The following is an 18,624-nucleotide window of genomic DNA, read 5'->3' as shown; positions in this document are numbered from 1 at the left end:
AGGTCTTGGCCACGTGTGCTCATCTCCCAAGGGACTTGGTGACCAAAACATTTGTCTGCAGTCTGAAATTGGCCCTGGAACTTTTGCTGGGAGCAAAGGGCGTTTGGAGAGTTCAGGACTGACTTGGCCATGGGTTATCAGGCTCGAATGGGTGGTGCAGAATGAACCTCCATTTTTCCCAAGCCTTGGGTGGGTTTGTTTTTCAGCGAAGCTGCCTGTGAGTCAAAATTGCCTGGTTTAGACGTTCTGAGATGAGATTTGGTGCTCCGGGGTTGGCATCTGTGTGCTAGAAAATGCCTGTTTGCTCTCTCTGTGCTTGTGGTATCCCAGAGGGCAGAAACTTGCAGCAGGGTGCCTGCAGGGACTGCTGGGTATGGGGAGGAATGCCCCGAAATCTGGCTTGCCTGCACTGGCTACAATCGCCAGGCAGCAAGAGGCTCTGGAGAGCAGAGACTGGCTTTTCATAACGAAACCCATCTGTGAGTCAGTGCTGGTCCTGTCTTTCAAGGCCGAAAATGCCTTTGAAGCCCATGATTGATAGGCACAGCCTGGGGGGTCCTCTGGCTTCCCATTGTTTTGGCAAGTTGACTGCTCTGGTCTTCTGCATCAGCCTTTCCTTGAGAGTATCTTGCTTCTCCCTTGCTTCTCCACAGCCCCCTTTAAATTCTCTTGGCCATCTTGTTTCTGGGGTTGTCTCTTTGCCTTCCTGCGTTCCTTCTCTTGCTCTTCAGGTTTGCTTTTATTCCCAGTAAGGCCACCGTATCTGCGATCTCCTTCTCTTACTGGTCTGCCTGCATGACTCTAGCCCTGCAGCTTGACTGTTGTGCTCCAACCCAGTATGTGAGAAATGAATTTCTCCCTTGCCCCAGTATAACAAATACCATTTTGCCTTCAGATGATACATTCTTCCTCTAGAGGCACGACTGCATGGATGTGTGCAGGCGGAAGCAAGCAGGTTCTTTGGGCTTGATGAATATGGGGATGACTTGATTCAGGTTCTATATCTGCGTACTGCTGGTGTCTTACCTGCTTGGGGAGTCCTTCACAGCAGGGCACAGAACACTTTTGCCCAGGCAGAAGGGATTCAAGTCCGCCCTTGTGTATTACTTGCGTGTACCTCTAGAGCTAAAAGTGCTTTGGAGAGGTGGTTAAGGAAGGAGGTCACCAGGGCAAGGCCAGGTCTCTTCTCCTGTTTCCTTGGCTGGCAAAATCCTAGTTTCGTGTCTTTCCTGCAGGTTCCTCGGCTGCTGAAGGTCATCTTGGAGAGCTCCCCTTATTTCAAGTTGATCGGTGCCCATAACGTGTGCCGTAAGGTAGCCCCTGGCATGCTTTCAGCGTTCCGCATCGTGTTCAGCCCTGAGGAGAACAAGGTAAGGCTGGAGGTCCCGGGAGATTGGTGCCTTCAGGGGAAGGTGACCCTGCGGGGCTGGATTCAGAACAGGGCAGCTGGTGTGGGCTTTTGGGAACTCTCCTGGTTTCAGGGGCTCGCACTGGATCTGGAACTGGGGGAAACTCTTTCCCTGTGGTGAAGATTATGCTGCCGTAAGCTGAAGGCTCTTACGTGTTTCAGACTGTTTTTATCTTCAGTGCTGGAACATTTAATGTCTGTTGGCTTCAGGCATGAGAGTCCACTGTCTGTGGCAGGGCAGCCTTTCAAGATGTTGTTTTCTAGTATCTGTCCCTTGCTGCATAATTAGGGGTTTGCTCCACTAATTATAAATACAAAAGTCTGTTTAAAAGTGGCCAGGTATTTGGAAGACCCAAAGCGAACCTGGCCAGAGTGAGGACCACTGCCTTTGAAAACTGGAGTCACCTTAATGTCTATCATGTTGGACACAGTAGTGAGACAGAAGAACATTAAAGTGTCCTTTTTCTTGCACACTGGGACAGCCCACCCCTTGCTGTGAGGTCTGCTGCAGGCTGTGGTCGGGCAGGCTGCAGCTCGTCACACCTTGGCGTTGCGTGGTGCTGCGAGCCACTGCGGTGGGGACTGACGGGCTGTGCTTTCCCTGCCTGCGCTTGAGCGCTTGCGAGGGAAGATGCACATGGAACAGTAGGAAAAGGGCAGGGAGGGGCGTTGATAAGATGTTTAGCCATCTCTCTACTCAATGGCAGGGGCTTAATTGTTATGGAAAATCCTAGAGGAACAAATAGATCCAGGGAGCTTTTCTCTCTTCCCATCTGGCAACCACTTCCCTGCCTCACCGTGGGCTGGAGCGAAGGTGATGCTTTTTCCTGCCCTCTGTTTTCAGGCCTTGCAGCTGTGCTGTCCCTGAGGGCACTTGCCTGCCTGCGATCCAGCTGGGAGTCTGGGGGAGAGGGTGGGCTGTGCACACGGCAGGGGGCCAGCCTGGCACAGGCACACTGAGCTCTGGGTGTCTGTGACTCAGCCGGAGGTTGGTGTGCTGCAGGCGACTGTGAGACTTCTGCCTGAAAGAGCATGGGTAGAAATGAAGGGGCAGGTACAGTCTGCAGGCAGACACGTCACCCCAGAGCCTGGGGGGTGCCTGGGTCCTCACGCCTGGCGTTGTGATTGCTCTGTCGACTGGCCCCTATTCCGTGCCCAACACGCCGTGCTGTTGCTTGGAGGTTTGACCACCAGTGCTGGGGCCCTGGCCAGTCTGATTGTCAGTGCTGTGCTGGGAAGGGTCAGGGCTGTTATCTGGGGGCTTGTTGGTAGAGAAGGATTTAGTACATGGCATGGGAGGGAGGAAGTGTCACAGGGAAACAAAGGCAGGTTGGTTCTTTCCACCAGCATCCTGCTACCTCTTAGCATGACTTTGTTGAAGAGGCAAGGTGAGGGGATGGCTTTGAGCCAGCAGATGTTTCTGCACTGGGCCAGAGGTGCAAGATTTCTTTGGGTGGACCTGTTTTCTCATCTTTCACTTGCTGCTTGATTTAGTTTAACACTGTGTCGTATCCTCAGACAGCATGGATATAGAGAACTGGAGAGGAGGAAATGCCCTGTGGTGCCTAGCTCCCCATGCTGGTGAAAGAATCTGTTCCTTTGGAGAGACTGAGAAATTATTTAACGTCATTAATGTTTAGGGTAAAAATTATGTTGGCCAAGGGCAGTTCTCCCAACTACCCAAGTGACAAAAGAGCTTAATCTCACTGAGGTAGGCTTTGGAAAGGATACTGGTGCCTTTAAAATGTGATTTATTAGTATTAATTAGTGTCCATTTTTGGGGTAAATTGGTGGCCATGAAGGGCAAAGTGCTGCTCTTCAAGTTTAGAGAGGCAGCAGAGCAGCACATGAACGTCACCACAGATAGAAGTAGGGCGAGAGAACCCCGGAGAGCACTAGTGTCCCATACTTTGTGCCTTGTCTTGCCCTTGAACTGGCTGGTGTCTGGAGCAGGGAGCTCTGCCAGTGAGAGCCCCTCTGCACAGCTTCAACACCCCGGAGGGTTCTGCTGACCTGGGGTTTGTGCTCCTTGCAGGGGTGGTGCCGGGCACCGGGAGGGGGATGCACGCTGCTCAGCGGGGAGCACGTGGGATTTATACAGCAGAATCAGAATTTTGTACAAATGGAATGTTTTGTCTCGTGTTTGATGGAGCGTGAGTCAGCGAAGCACCAGAGTGCTGTAGCTCAGCTGGAAATGCATCGACGGCGCGGTCAGGAGGTGCACAGCACCTTGGAAACCCGTTGGCAGAGAGGGGCAGGCTTTGGGAAACGGCCCTGTAAAGCAGCCTTCGTTGGCCTGGCGGTCACTGGCGTGCAGAATAGCTGTGGTTTAGTTGGGGAAGGCTTATGAGAGCTGCCTTTGAACAACCTCTGCATCTCTGCTGCACCGTGATCCACAGGGACTGGGGAGAACCCAGTGACCTGGGATGCAAGTCCAAACCCCTCTGTCAGGGCTGGAGAGCCCTGCTGTTCTGGGGTCAGTTTATAGAGTTCTCTTGCTTCAAATCTGCTCTTCCCTGGGGCAAATCTGACCTGAGCGAAGTTGCTCCCGAGTCAAGGGAGTAAAATTGCAGCTAAGCCCTAAATACCAGGATCATGTGAGTTGTTGTTGGCTGAAATGCCATGTGTCCTGTAGGCCTTGCTTGAAAACTGAGCAGTTCCCTATTGTCTCGCAGTCACTTGGGAATGTGCCCCGTGATGGGCCTGTCAAAGGACACGAAGAGCTGAGCTGCCTCTTTGGTGATTGGCACTTGCGTTGTAGCTATGAAATGCTCGTTTTTGTGTCGGGCAATGTTTCCAGTTAGTTACTCTTGCTGCTTCTGATTTACCCGTTCCTGACTCCAGTTGTACAGTGTGGGTGTTCTCGTGCCACCCCGTGTTCCCGGGTGCCCTTGCATTATGGTCTGACAGTCTCTGCCCAACTGGAAACCATCGTGGAACTGACTGGCAAATAAACAACAGACAGGAATTCGTACATTTGTGTGTCCTGCAGGCTTATTAATGGGTTACCTTAAAGGAAGAAGGAAGCAAGAAGCATATAAAAACACAGCACAGCTTACTCTGTTTTGTCCTCTTGCTCTTGTCAATGTAGCAGTACAAACTTTTCAGGCAACACAAGTTGAGTCTGTAAGGTTTGCAAAAGTCATTACTGATGCTTAGTGGAGGCTGAATTAATGCTCGTTGATTAATATGAAATATGAGAGGATGGTGAGTTACTGCGTTACTGAAATGACTTCCTTTAAAGTTCAGTCCAGCCTTGTCAGATGTGTTGCAGCACACAGAAGCTACTCCAAGATGACTCTGGGGTGGAGGAAAGGGGCAGAAGATCAAGGCAAATGGCCCTGTGCAAAGTGAACCTGGAGCACAGTGACTGATTTCAAAGCCTCCTGTGAATTGGTAGCTGGGGGAGGCAGGGGAAGGGATACCCCTTCTTGTGGGAGGCTCTCTTCAACCTCCAGTCTCTCCTCTCTCAACGGTCCTTATTTTCCAGCCTTTATGGTATTGTGGTTTCAGCAGGGAGCTTTCCTTGCTTGACTTGCCGTGTTGCCTCATGCTACAGAGGTCTTTTTCTTTGCAAGTTGTCTGCTGCAAGGGATTCAGTGAAGAAATTAGGACTGGTTCTGCAGCAAACCTGACATCGGAGGTTGGCGTACTGGCAGTTCAGGCTGGTATCGCTGTGGCAGTAATTAATGTTCACCTGAGTTTGTGACCAGCCTGAAACAACGTCTGGGACAAGCAGTTCTTTAATTTTAATGGGTGTGAATTCAAATGCCAGTGGTGATGCTTGTTACAGAGCTTGTGATTTACTCCTTATCAAAGGTGACTAAGAGGAACCGTTGTACAATGGTATGTTTTCCTTGAAACTGAGACAGGAGTTGTATGAAGGGTGAAGTCATATTTTCATGAAAATCTGTAGCCTGAAGCTGCATCTAAACACAACAATCTTTGATCATAGAAGTGATAGAACCCCTTTCTCACCTGGGCGTGTTTAGAAACCTGCTTTTAAACAGTCTGCTGAGGGTTTGCAGTTGCAAAGCAAACCAAGATTTTTAAACTGGTTTCAACCGTACCCCTAGGTTGTAAGGGAGTGCGTGCAGAGTTAGTGCCCTGGTCACACGGGGCAGTGGAGAATTTGCAGCCTTTGTCTCCTAAGGGAGGGCAATGCAGCTTTCAAAAGCGTAAGGGACTGCAGCAGAAGGACAGCCAGCTTCTGCCTGGCACCTGTCTGTCCTGGGGCTGCCTCCCTCTGTGGGCTGGTGCTGCGTTCCCCTTGGCGCAGGGTCCCACTCTGGTGGGGTCACAGAAGGTGGCTGAAGGGTCGGCCCGTGCTGAGGTGCTTTGAGTCGGGCCTTGTGCAGGATGCAGTGTCCCTGGAGAAGGGGCTCAGCACCCAACGTGCAGTGCGTGAATGGCGAGAGGCAGCTTTCTCTGCCAAGGGCACGGCTGTCTCTGTGAGGCCAAACCCGTGTTGCTTTGGCCTTGCCTTCACGTGCCCGGAGAAGTCCCTTTCCCCCCGCACTGCTGTGCAGGCAGTCCCAGTGCCCCTCATCAGCAACGAAGCTGGGAAGGCTGCTTGTGCCTGCTTTGGGGGGGATTTATTCCTTGAGCTGTTGTTTACATTGCTGTTGATCCACTCGCTCCTTAGCAATGACAGTGACTTTAATTGTTTCCTTTTACTTCCCTCAAACACCTCCAGTTGTTGAAGTTCCCTTTTTTCTTTATCCCCTGCTGATCTGAACTGCTTCCATCCTCCCCTGTCTACCTGGCATCTGGAAGGGAGAGATAAGTAGGTATGTGATGCCAAGACTTAATGAGGCACACAGCTTTCAATTGGATTTACAATGCCTTTGTTACAGTAGTGTGTCCAAACTAAAAAAAAAAAGTAAGTAGCATTCTTCATTTGCTAATGCGGGTCTCTGAGGATCTAAATAGTGGAGGACGTGAAGTACCCAGATAACAAGTGCTTTAAATTCACATGGGCTGCCCACAGGTTCCATTTTAGAGCGCTTAGGCTGCAAGTTTGAGTAGGAAACTGTGAATTCAGAAAGACTTGCTGAAGATGAAACTCTCTCCTGGAATGTGATGTTCAATTCTGTAGGTCGCTTGCTATGGTTCCCTTGCTGATATTTTACCTTCCCAATATGAGAAGCAAAGGGCTTTCTATAATTTCTAGTGTGAATATTGGAGTTGTCTAGAAAAAAAAGATCCTTTTTTATTCTTTTGCATCTTGGATGTGACAGCAATCTTAAACCCCAGCTGAACAGGTGGCTGGCAGGCTCTGGGTGTCAGCTGTGGTGTTAAAGCAATAGCTCTGTGTCTGTGCCTCATCTGGCTGCCTTGGGTCCCTTCCAGGCTTGGAGAGGACAGGTATGGGAGCAGGAAATCCTGAGCACAGAGGAATCTGAATCTGCTCTGGTTAAGGGAGTTTGCTGCTGTGTGCAGTTCCTAAATGAAATTGTCTGTGTCCTGCTTCAACAGTTATAAAAATATCAAACGAGTTAAAAGCACTGAGGGGAAAAAAATCAGGACAGCGAGGGAGTGATAAGAGGCAGAGCTTTTATCAGCTCATCAATCAGAGAGCTGCTGGAGATGATGGCTCCTGGCCCTGCTGTAACTGTTCTACCACTGATTGGGGGGGGCAAGGCGATGCTTCTAGCACAGCGATGTCGCACCGTCCGTCTGGAGATTGATCTGCTCATCCCTACAGTAAAATGATTTTGGTGATTTCATTTGCCTTCCTGCTGCTGAATGCCAGACAGCTGGGGGGGGGGGCGGGCTGTCTGGCTCTGGGCTGAACAAGGCAGTGACTGGGAATAGCACAGTGGAGTTTGCTCTCCCAGGGGTGTCTGAGTGTCTCCCACGGGCAGCTCCTGATACCCTGCCCCGGGCAGGCAGGCTAACAAGGCACCAAGTCGCTGCTTCTAGAGCCCTGACAAGAGCAACTTGATGGAGGCATCAGCCATGCAGCAGAGAGGAAGCAAAGCTGTTTCCTACGTCCCCTGAGGCTGGATGAGATGTAAAGGGAAACTGTGATTAGACACAGGAGTAACTCTGTTTAAGTCTAGGGTGGAGCTGGAATAGGCTGCTGAGGGCGGGGGTGGAGTTGTTGGTGCTTTTAAGTACTTGTCAAACATCTCCATAGTTTGGGTATGGAGGGGAGCCAGTTCTGGGGTGGGGGGAGGGATCAGATAGCTTTTTAAGGGTGTGTGTCCCCAGCCTTGTCCCTGTAACGCTCTGGGAAAGGGTGGGGAATGCACAGGTACCCTACACTCACCTGACATTAGAACAATTACCGTGTCCAGCTTGTTCAGTATTGCACCAAAGACTGACTGTGGGCAAGTCCTTTTGGAATTGTACCTGAGCATCCCCTGCCAAGCTTCAACGAGGTCGCTGTGTTGCTGGGACTGGAGTTAGTGCTGTGGCACAGCTGGGTTCTAGTGGTGCCTTTAGTAGCCTGCAGTGGTAATCGAAGCAGGTTCTGTTACTGCTGTAGTCCCTCATGTGGAATTACCCTATTTTGGTGCCTCAGAAGCAAAGTATCAGATAAATTTACCTGGTGCTGCTAGCTTGCTGCGAAAGCAGGCGAATCAACAGGCTTGTTTCTCTGCAAGTGAACAGCCCCATCCCAGTCATGCTGCTGGAATGAAAGGTCACTCAGGTAAAAAGCACCGCTGCACTGCTGAACGCTGCGTTGCAGTCCTCGGAAACAGCCGTTTGTCTTCTGCCATGGGGATGGTACTAAATGCGCTGTGCTGAGACTGTTTCTTTCCCTGCAGCATTATTTCCACCAGCTCATCTGCATCACAGAAAGGGAAAAGTTCATTGTGCCTATCCGAGCGATAGGTGCCCGAGCTGTCCTGGACTTCCCTGACCAGCTGAACTTCTCCGTCTGTCCAGTCAAGCACAGCACCCAGAAAACTCTGTTGGTTCGCACCATCGGGAACCGGGAGGCCCGCTACTGCCTCAGCGCTCAGAGGTAAGGGAGCTCATCTCTCTTGTGCAGAACGCTGTTGTGTGCTGATAGGGTTAGTAAACAGTACCGAAAAGGAGCTAGAGCCTCTGAGGTGCTGCAGTGCAGCCGTAGCTGGAAATGGGCAGGACGTGGGGGTTTTGCTGTTGCTTAGAGTGTTTTGAGCGTGATGCAACCTTTGATAAAACCCCACAAGCTGCAGTGGAGTTTTGTACTGCAGTGGTGTCTCCAGCACAGGTGATTCCGTTCAGTTGAGAGAGCAAATGTAGGAAGGCAACTTGTCTGCCCCTGGGCTGTGTCAGATCCTGCCTGGCAGACGGCAGCTCTAGGAGCTCAGTTCACGTAGCCCAAATGCAGCGTTAGGAAACGGGCGAGCTCTGAGCTGAGGAAAGAGACATTGAAGAGTTTATCCGCAGCTGGGGCTGTATTAGCAAGTGCAGTCAGAGATTGTAGGTCAAAGCAATGGCATTGAGGCCTGACAGTAACATTGTGTGGTCCAGGAACTTTGTTTTCCAGTCGGTTTGGTCTGGTCCCTAGAACCAAATATTCTGAAGTAGGGTGAGCTCTGAAGTGGAGGTGAGCAGGCACTGGCTTCAGAACTGCCCTACAGCCCCAAAGCAGAATGCTGACGAGGGCACAGGCAGGAGGTGCAGGAAATATCTGGTGCCTGGGTTGGGGGCCTTTTCTTCTAGAGCTTTACCTCTCCCTGGTTTTCTGGAGAGTGCTAGAGTAGTTAGTAGCTAGCGTGCAACCTCCTGGTCCTGAGTGCCTTCTGAAACGGTTACGTACCGCTGTCAGCCAAATACACCCGTTCTGTGGGAGGCCACAAGCACGTGGTGTTCTGGGGGTCCCCTAGTCAAATGCCTGATGTGAGCCGTGGTGTGGACAGCCTGCACTGCTCCTTTTGGTCTCGAGACGGTCACCAGTTTTCCAGTGTGCTGAACTGGAGAGGCTGATGCCTTTTGGACACCGCATCTGCGAGGAAACTGGTTCGGTTTGCTGGTCATTGGTTGAGAGTTGCGCGGTCCCAGAGGTCTTGGTGTAGGAGCTGAGGTCAAGAATGCAGCAAAGACCTGCTGTCTGACTGGGTGCCTCTGAGTGGCTTTGGTTTCTTCCCGAGGAACTCAGGGCTCAGAGGAAGCCTTTTTACCTTTCTCCTGTGAAATGTGAGGGTCCAACAGGAGCTTCCACCGAAGCCTGGCCAGGCTATTTAAGCAGGCTGCTGGGATGCTATTTAAGCAGGCTGCTGCTTTTCACTGTGGAAATAGGGAGGTAGGAACTTGTCAGTCACTGAGCAATTTTCGCCTGGGATTTCCAGATCTAGTTGTCGCACCAAAATAAATACCCAGTAGAGTCCGACATCTTTTTGCAATGTACTGGCCAACTATTCTATTGACTGGTACAGCGTGTGTTGAATCCTGCTTGACATGGATTTTAAGAGTTTCTGAACTTTAGCATTTAAATCTTTCAGTCCTGATTTACAATGAAGAAATAGGAAGCATTACAAAAGTTTTACTTCAAACTAGACCAAAAAGTAGAATTCCAAGTAACTGGATTGCATGTGTACAGAGATCAAAAGCTGATATGATTTCCCTTGTCAGCTGAAGGCATCTGTCATCTCTTCCATTTCATTATGAACTTTTGAAATCCAGTCTGAAATTTCAAACAGATTATTTAAATCTTTGACTATAAGCAGCATTTTATTCTAATTAACTCACCCCCACTTTCATTCAGATTTATTTTTAAATACTCTGAAGTTCCTGTGTTTCTGCTTTCTTTTTTTTTTTTTTTTTGCTTTAAGTGTTCAGCAAAATGTCATAATGAATTCTTCACTGGGCACTTCCTTAAAGGTTGGGTTCCCCTAAAGCCTGTTTGTCTACCATCTGCCTGTACGTGTATGCACAGACGTGTAGGAAATATGAGAAATGGGAGGAATATGTGAAATGGAACTGGGCTGATTTAGAAGATAAAACCATAGAACAGCTTAGGTTGGGAGGGACCTCTGGAGATCATCTGAGCAAACACAGTGCTCAAAGCAAGACCAGTGTGGAAGTTTGATCAGGTTTGCAAGTAACACAGTAAGTAAGATCAGCCATCGCCTTTCCTTCTAGGGCTGTACAAAGCCATTTATCTCAGCATCTCCCTGTACGTCCTGTGCTCCAGCCCCTTGGTCCTCTTCTGTAGAAATGCTTCTAGTGCCCAGGCTGTGCTGCCAGGGGCTGTTCCATCCCAAACACAGGATTTGGTATTTTCTATCCCTGAGCTAGGGGAGGCTCACATCAGCCTGTTTCTCCAGCCTGTTGGGGTCCCTCTGAATAGCAGCCCAGCCCTCCAGTGTGTCGACTGTTCCCCCTGGTTTGGTGTCCTCCACCAAATTTTGAGTGTTCCCGACTGTTGACCAGGTCAAGATGTCCTATGGCAGCCCAAGGCCAGAACAACAACGTTCTCCCTGTGTGATGAGGCCGTGGTGTGCCAGGAGTGGTTATTGCAGTCAGTGCTGGGGACCACATCGTGTGACGTGTCATCACTGCGTTGCACCAACACTTTTCTTGCTGTCCGAGTGCCTCTGGACCCTCTGCTGTACCTGCGAACTGTCACACTAATGACTGAGTCTCTTGCTGGCAGGGATCGATGGTGGGTTCCTTGCTGCTTGTGCTGTGAGAGGGTGCTCAGCTGCCTACCACTGAGCTCCCCGGTGAGCCCTGTGGCTCCAGCAACCCCCACACAAAAGAACATTCATGGAGATAAATGTCATTCCAGTACATTTGAGTTGCGAATGGTGTCTGGAAGCAGATCGCAGTGCAGCACTGCTTTTTCCTGACGTTACAGACATTGTGCTGCGCCTTGCTATGGGGCTAGGGAGGATCAGCCTGAGATAAGATCCATTTAGGAATGTCCCCACCAAGCTCTGAAAGCTCAGGAAGTTGTCCTACAAGGCACAGTGCTTGGAGCCCCCTTGCATTCCTCCCTGTAGTACCCATATACTGTGTGGAGGTGTGGGATCGGAGAGTTACCATAGGGCGTACAAAGAACATGCAACCATACGAAAATAGAGCCTGGGTGCAGTGGAAGAAGGAAAGACAGAGCTTGTGAGATGCTGACTCTGTGCAGGATTTTTTCAGCACAGAGTTGGAGTCTTGGATGCTTTGACCCAACAGACTGCTTGACTTTGGCCCTTATATCGTTACTAAAAAGTAATATATGCTAAGATTACATGATCTTTTTTTTTTTTCCTACAAAAGGTCTTAGTGGACAGATGAGGCAATTCAGTCACCAATAACTTCGCTGTCTTCCTTGGGGTTGGAGGTAGCTTTTAACGAAACCGGTTCTCCCAAACTCAGATGACTTTATAATGCAAATTAAGGCAGCAGCCCAAAGAAAGTTTGGTTGTAGAAGATAATCCTACCATGGGACTGGAAGTCTATTGCAGCCTCCTTGCACGCTGCATTTACCGAATGTATGGTTGCAGGAGACAAGGTGATGTGGCGGTTTGAGAGCCTGAGTCACAGAATTGCCAGCTTTGGTCCCTCGTCAGCTGTATTTCTGAATTGTCAGGAGTAGTTGGCCCTCAGTATCCTCATGGGACAGAACTTTTGCTCAAGTCTGTCAAGATGGGGAGCTGATGCCTGGTGCAAGTAAGCAATATGTGAATGCTAAAGTGTATCATTATGAACTTGCTTACAAATCTAGTGTTGCTCCCTTTCTGAAGGATGGTAATAGGCAAGATCTCAGCAGGTACTGGTGGGAAGGTCTCCGCTGGATTGGTGCGGCTAGATGAGTTTATACAAGCTGGGGATTGCAAGGTGCGACTGGGAGATCTGGACTTGTGAGACTTTAGATGTCGTACAACAAAGCAAACACAAACGGACATAGTTAAAAAGCATGTTGGAAGAAAACAAGCTATTAAACCCCTCCAAACCTTATCTTTTCTGTCTTGCAGGAGGACCAGTGATTTATTCCAAGGGTAGATCTAACAGTATGAGAATGATCTGAAAGAGCAGCTCACAATAATGGGTAAAAGGCTGAAGTTTAGCCTGCCAGCTTCATCTCTTGGCAGTGGCTTTATTTGGCTATTGCAGTGTGTCGGGGATGTCTCCTTAGCATCTCTTCTTATCTGTAGGCTGCAGGGAACAGCTCAGTGATGTTGACTGAAATTCAGGGAAGTTAGACCGTGGGGCTTGCATCTCCGGGTCTTGGAGAAGCAGGTCTGTGTGAGGGATAACGAGCTCTTGCTACAGCAGTAACAGAGCTGTCTTGTGGGTGTATTATGGGGTGGGATGTAGGAGATGCAGTGTCCGATTTGTACTTGGTTTCTCAGTCCTGAGAACTGAGTCCTGAACTTGGTGGGATCCTCCTCTTCTGATAACTTGAAAATATGAAGATCTCTTCTTTCTCAGGCATCCCCTGAAGTCACCTCCAGGAGTGTTATTCCCACCCCAGCCATCTGAGGGCAGTATGTAGACACGGGGAAGGAGTAGGAAGGTGATGGGATGGGAGGTAGTGCTGAGGGGTTGCCAGGGATTCCCCTTAACCAGCGGCTTTTCTGTTCTGGCATTATTTCTGGCAAAGGAAAGGGAGGGGGGGAAATTCTGTGCTTTTCCCACACCAGGCAATGATCCCACCCAAGCACCAGCAGAGATCTGCAGCAGTGCTGGTGTATCCATCAGTGCAGACGCAGGGCTGCGCAGAGCCATCAGTTCTGAGGCTGGTGGTGACTTGTCTTTGCTTCTCTCAGAAGTTTCAGGCCCAGCACGTAACACTGCAGGCCCGCTGCTTCTCCGTGGGTCAGGGGCGATGTTCTCACCAGCTGTAATGGGAACGGGTCAGCACCTAATTGAAGCCATATCTCCTTAATGAGCAGAAACTCCAGCAATTCACCAGCTGTCACTACTTACATGAACAAAGCTCAGCTTGTGCATGGCTCCAGTTGTGCTCATTATTTTTGTGTGTGTTGCATTCTCTAGTGGTGGTAAAACTCTCCACAATGTGTTTTTAAGCTGGCAAATCGACCACCAGCAGGGCACTAAAAGCAATTAACTTTTGTTTTCTTAGTGGGGCTGTACAAAAGCCCCGAAGCCCAGCTGCCATCACACAGAAGAATGTTTCCTCTGACTTATCCCTAAGCATTAAAGCACAGAGTCTGTCTGTGTCTGTCAGCCAAGGGCTGTTTGCCTGGCAGCACATCACAATTGCTTATATTAAATCCAAAGGACACCAACACGTTTTCTGTTTCCAACATAGGGTACAAAATTTGTTGGGTGGGCCAAGCAAACAGTTACTGAGCTTGGGTTACAACCCAGAGTCCCAGACTGCATTGCTTGTGAATACACAGAAAACCTCCTGTTAAACTGGCCTTGATCTGCTCCTGGTAATGGCGCTTCATTTAGCTGGGGATTTAACCGTTCAGGCTGGAAATGGAATACTCCTTTTGTCTTGTTTCCCTGTCATTGCGTTGCTCTAACCTGCATTTGCATTCATTGAGGTTTTTCTGAGTGTTCCTTTTCTTAGAGTGGCTTTCACTGCAATGGGATAATTTCTGATTATTTCTGATGTAACCTGCTGTTTCTTAAGATAAACCAGGGTGTTTTCAAGGTAAAAAATTGAATTCTGCCAATTAAACTGTAATTATTCTCTAGTCTTCAAGAGAGACTTTTGTTCTCCCTGTCTGATTTCTAGGCTGTAATCTCCCTGGGACAGGTATTGCCTTGGCATTTGCACCTCTTGAGGTGAGGTTTATAGGTGGCAGGAAAAAACAGATTCCTGAGGAAATTGTGTCAAGTTGTGCATGCAAATAGCTCTCACCACCTCTGGGCTCTTCAGGAACCATTCCCTCCCTAGCAGTCAGACTCTTGAGCCTCACTGTGGAGAACTGGATGTAGAGCATGGGGGAGACGAGATCATTTTATACCATAGGATCTTCTGAGGGCTGGATCTCTCCAGAAGTGGGAGTCAGTCGCTCTGTCTCTGATCCTGTATGTTCTGTTTGTCTTCCGCTGGGTGTGGTTGGTTTGCTCCTGGCTTGCGCCAGTGACCTGAACTAGACTGCAAAGGGCATGTAGTCCCTAAATCTCCCACAACAGTCCTGACGTGTCCCTTTCTCTGTTGCAGCCCTTTCTCTGTTGATCCCTCCATTGGGACTCTTGGGATCGGTGACGCCATGCAAGTGACAGTGGAGTTCCACCCGCTGAGGACTGGGGATCGTTCAAGATCCCTGATAGTTCGCTGTGACACTGGTAAGTGCTGGGCAAGCTCCCTGTGTCCTTTGAAACAGCCCTTTCTGGGCAGGATAATGTTAAATGTGCTTTGCAAACTACTTCTGAACCCTTTTCTTTCAAAACCTCTGCGTGTTTCATCAGTGCTTAGGAGTGAGCAGGTAAGGGGCAAAGGCCGAGTCTGTCCTTATTCTGTGTGTCCTGTGTCCCTGTGTGCTGGTCCATCCCTGGGGGACCCTGGTCTCAGCATGGTGTCCTCCACCCAGCACCCCCCGTGACAATCATCTACCATCATTCCCTGTTTTCCCAGCCACCTGAATTCCCTCTCCCGTTGTATCTGCTCTGTCCCAGCTTTACGTGAAAGACAAGTGAGAACTGGTCGGTGTTTAGGGGGTTGTTAAAGTGCATCCTCTCAAATGGGTATGAGATTTTAGGAATCCTGTTTTGCTGGGAGTTGCTGAGTGGAGGAAGGAGGAACCTTGATTCTCCGTTACGGTGTGCGTATGCATGTGGGAAGATTTATTGTTGGACAATTGTGGGAGCGTAGCTCGCTGAAAACAGGCATGGAATGCTAGAGGGCCTGCACAGGGAAAACTCTGTTGAACAGTTTGTCTAAACTAATATAGTAGGCCTCAAGGACGCTTCGGCCTTGAGGGTCAGAATAGAAGGATTAGAAGCTAACATCCGTATGAGGTGGAACGCATTAGTATTAATAGTAAAGTGATAGGTAGAAGCAGATGACTGATGTATGTATAGCACAATTAGAGTTTATGAAAAACTGCAAGTCATGATGACTTTGGAAAATTATGCCATATAAGAAAGTGCATCTGCACAATAAAACGAGTTTCCTGATATAACTCATATTGAGTCTTTTGTGGATTCTCCAACTCCCGTCTCCGCAGACAATGCTGTGTTTGAGGTGTGAGACGGGGTAGGCACGTCTCTGTCAGGCTCTCCCCGGTGCCCGCTGTCTCCCACTCTGTCCCCTGTACTGCCTCTCTGTTGTCTTGCCACAGTCCCTTTTTCTGTGTTGCCCTCTGCCCATCTGCACCCCACACGTCACAACACCAGGACTAAAGTCGCCGGGACTTGAGGGCTCTTGGGGTTTGGCAGGAAGTGCTTGCGGAGCTGTCTCTCGTCATCCGATGGTTTCATTGTCCTTTAATACGTGCCTCGGTGCCTGCAGCCAGGAGTGTAAAGGTGGCGGTGTCCCCAGCTCCTTTCCAGGAGAGCAGCAATAGGGGACGCTTAGCAAAGTGTGCAGGAACAGGTGGTGCATATGCTTTCTCCCTCCTGGGCTCTGGAGTTGGCATTTTTCTGTGCTGGAGGCTTTATTCTCATCTTTGTTTAATAGCTTCTGATGATTTTCCAAGAATTTGTCCGGTTGCTCCCTGGCTTTATAGCTGTTAGCCTCTACAGCCTCCTGTGGGAGTGTGTTCCAAAGGAAGGCATATTCCCTGGAAAAGTACCACTTTTGTGTAATTTCTGACTACTGACATTATTTCAGGCCCTTAGGTTCCTGCTTTATGACAAATCGTGACAAATTTTTTCCTGATTCACATTTCCCAGGCCGTTCTTGCTTTTCCAAACCTCTCCCACCGATCTCCCATATGATTTCTAGGTTGAGGAATCCTATTCTGTCTTCATATGAAAGCTGCTTCGTACTTTTAATCGTTCTTTCTGCCCTTCTCTATTTAATTTCAAATGCCTCAGCTTGTTTTTTGAGATCAGAACTAGACCAACTACTTCAACATCTACATGGCCATGGGCTGAGACAGTGAGATGATGATGGTTTTGATGGTGTGTCTTTTGTAGTAGTTTGTTGTCTTGATCATTGTAGAGCGTTACCTCGTGTTTCTGTGAACCCGAGTTGTGGACGTCTCCCATTTCTTGGGTCCTGGTTCCTCTGCTTGCCAATGTGCGCTGAGGATTCAGGGGAGGGGAAAGGCAGTGCTTATAAAGCATACCTGACTCTAGCTCTTCAGAACTTCAGTTGGGTTTATTTGCTAAGTTGTCCATTACAGAAAGCAGGTTGTCCAGTCATTGGGAACACGGCTGGTTTTCTCGCTATGTAACTCATCTCTGGCCACAACTCCCTACCACTCCAGACCCCCTTAAGAGTGAAGAAATTGGGGGTTGTGCAGACGTGAAGGCTGAATTCTCCATGTGTGGAGATGAATGAATGACTGTAGAGGTCTACTGTTTGAAGGGTGAGTCTTGCTTCATTCCCCAGCCCCCTCCCAGAGTGAATGCAATACTGCTGTGGTGTCTGGCTCGGGGCTTAAGGAGTCCATCCAGCACCCATCCAGCGCTCTCCTTGCTGCATGGCAGCCTTTTAAAGGCAGGTCCATCTACCGGCTGCCTTGCTGTAACCTGTGCAGTGAGGAGAAGGCTCTGCCTTTGCAGGGGGATGCTCTCCAGTGTCTGACCAGGTTGCTGCACTTGTCAGTTGGGACTGTCTCTGAGGCTTTAAGCACCACTCCTTAGAAGTGGAACCTCACTCTTTGCACCTCACCTGGGAAGCACTCACCTGCAACAGGAAGCGTGGGCTTGGTGCTGAAGCTTGAGCTCAGTTGACCCCCAGGAGTTATTGGTTGGGAAGAATGAAGGTTTGAAAGCTGTGGAAATGAGGGAGCCTTTGGTGGGAGTCTGTTCTGGAAGGTGAAATGCTGGCAGGTGCTCCAGCAAGACTCGACTCCTCAATCAGGTGATGTGCACAGCCAGGGGCGCTCTCCTCTTCAGCTTGGTCTGAGGTGGAAAGCAAAGATGTCCTCGCTGTGGTTGTTGAAGAGCTTGGGAATAGTCAGTGTGGACTTGCACGCTCAGGCCTAGGCAGCAGGATCCAGGCTGAAGTGGGCTTGCAAGCCTGTAATGGCAGGTTGGTGGGTTGGTGTGGGCCGTGCCCCACCAGTCTCATTCTGATCTATCTTCACAAACACACAGCAAGTGAGGGCATTGCTTCTACACCAGGGAAGTTCTCTTCTGCGTCCCATCCTGCCACGGGCCGTCACTTCCCTTGTTCCTCTGAGCCTCCCTTTTCTGCCCACGTGCCCCCAGGCATCTTTGCTTGTCAGCAACAAGGGATCAGGAGAGACACAACACTGGTGGTGTGCCCGCAGGAGACCCTGGGCGAGCTGTGGCTGAGGTGTGACTCCTCAGAGGCATCTGAATGGCTTCGATGCAGAGTTCCCTGTGAGCTGAGTGGGATGGCAGCCCAAAGGTCACCTGGGCACATCTGAAAAATCTCACTGTAAATACTGTCCTTTGGGGATAAATGTGGACAAGCACACCCAGAAATAAAGTGCTTAAGGTAGTGTCCAGGACATCCTCATGCTGTACACATGCAGCTATCGGGGAGCGATAAATGTACTGATCTGTGGGACTGCTGATACAGCTAAAAGCTGTAACGCTTTGTTCTGTTACCTGTGGTTTGCTCCGCTTCTTGCACTTCCATCAGCAAGTGAGATGAGCAAAGACTTCCCTCTGCTTTGTTGCAGGTGAAAATATTCACACAAGCCTTTATGGAGCGGCTGTGGACGTCAAGGTCAGGCTAGACAGGAACTCCTTGACAGTTGAGAAGACTTACGTCACGCGGTCAAACTACGGATCTGTGGTCATCGACAATCAGAGTGACATCATAGCCCGCTTCCAGTGGAAGGCTTTTGCTGCTCAGGAAGAGGAGGAGCATCAGAAGCTGAGGTTTGTTTGAAAGATTAATTTCAGTAAGATACACTGCCCAAGGGTAAAACTAACTTGTGCCTCAAGGGGTATGGGTGCTTTTGAAGGGTTTAGGACAACTGAACCATCCCCAGCATCATGGTTTGTGTTGCTGGGCTTCAGGGTAATTGGGACCCTGTACAGGGATGTGACCCCAAAAGACCTGGGTCATTAGAAGATCTCTCCAGGGGTTTGCTCTGTCTCCCTCCTGCAGGACTCTCTGGGATCTGATGGTGGAATTATTGTCTGTTGGCGGAGGTTGAGCTGAGGGTGGCTTATCTCGGTGGCTGGAAGCCCTCCTCATGCCCAGCACTGTA

General features: G+C 49.7%; 1 pseudogene; it reads left to right on the top strand.

The window, feature by feature from the left end:
• The window catches only part of LOC147414817 (axonemal central pair apparatus protein HYDIN-like), a 65,952-nt pseudogene that overhangs the window by 5,251 nt on the left and 42,077 nt on the right, over positions 1 to 18,624 (top strand).

Source organism: Leptosomus discolor, chromosome 10 (assembly GCF_034619465.1).
Source record: "Leptosomus discolor isolate bLepDis1 chromosome 10, bLepDis1.hap2, whole genome shotgun sequence".
NCBI lineage: Eukaryota > Metazoa > Chordata > Aves > Leptosomiformes > Leptosomidae > Leptosomus > Leptosomus discolor.
This window is presented reverse-complemented; position numbering and strand designations above follow the sequence as displayed.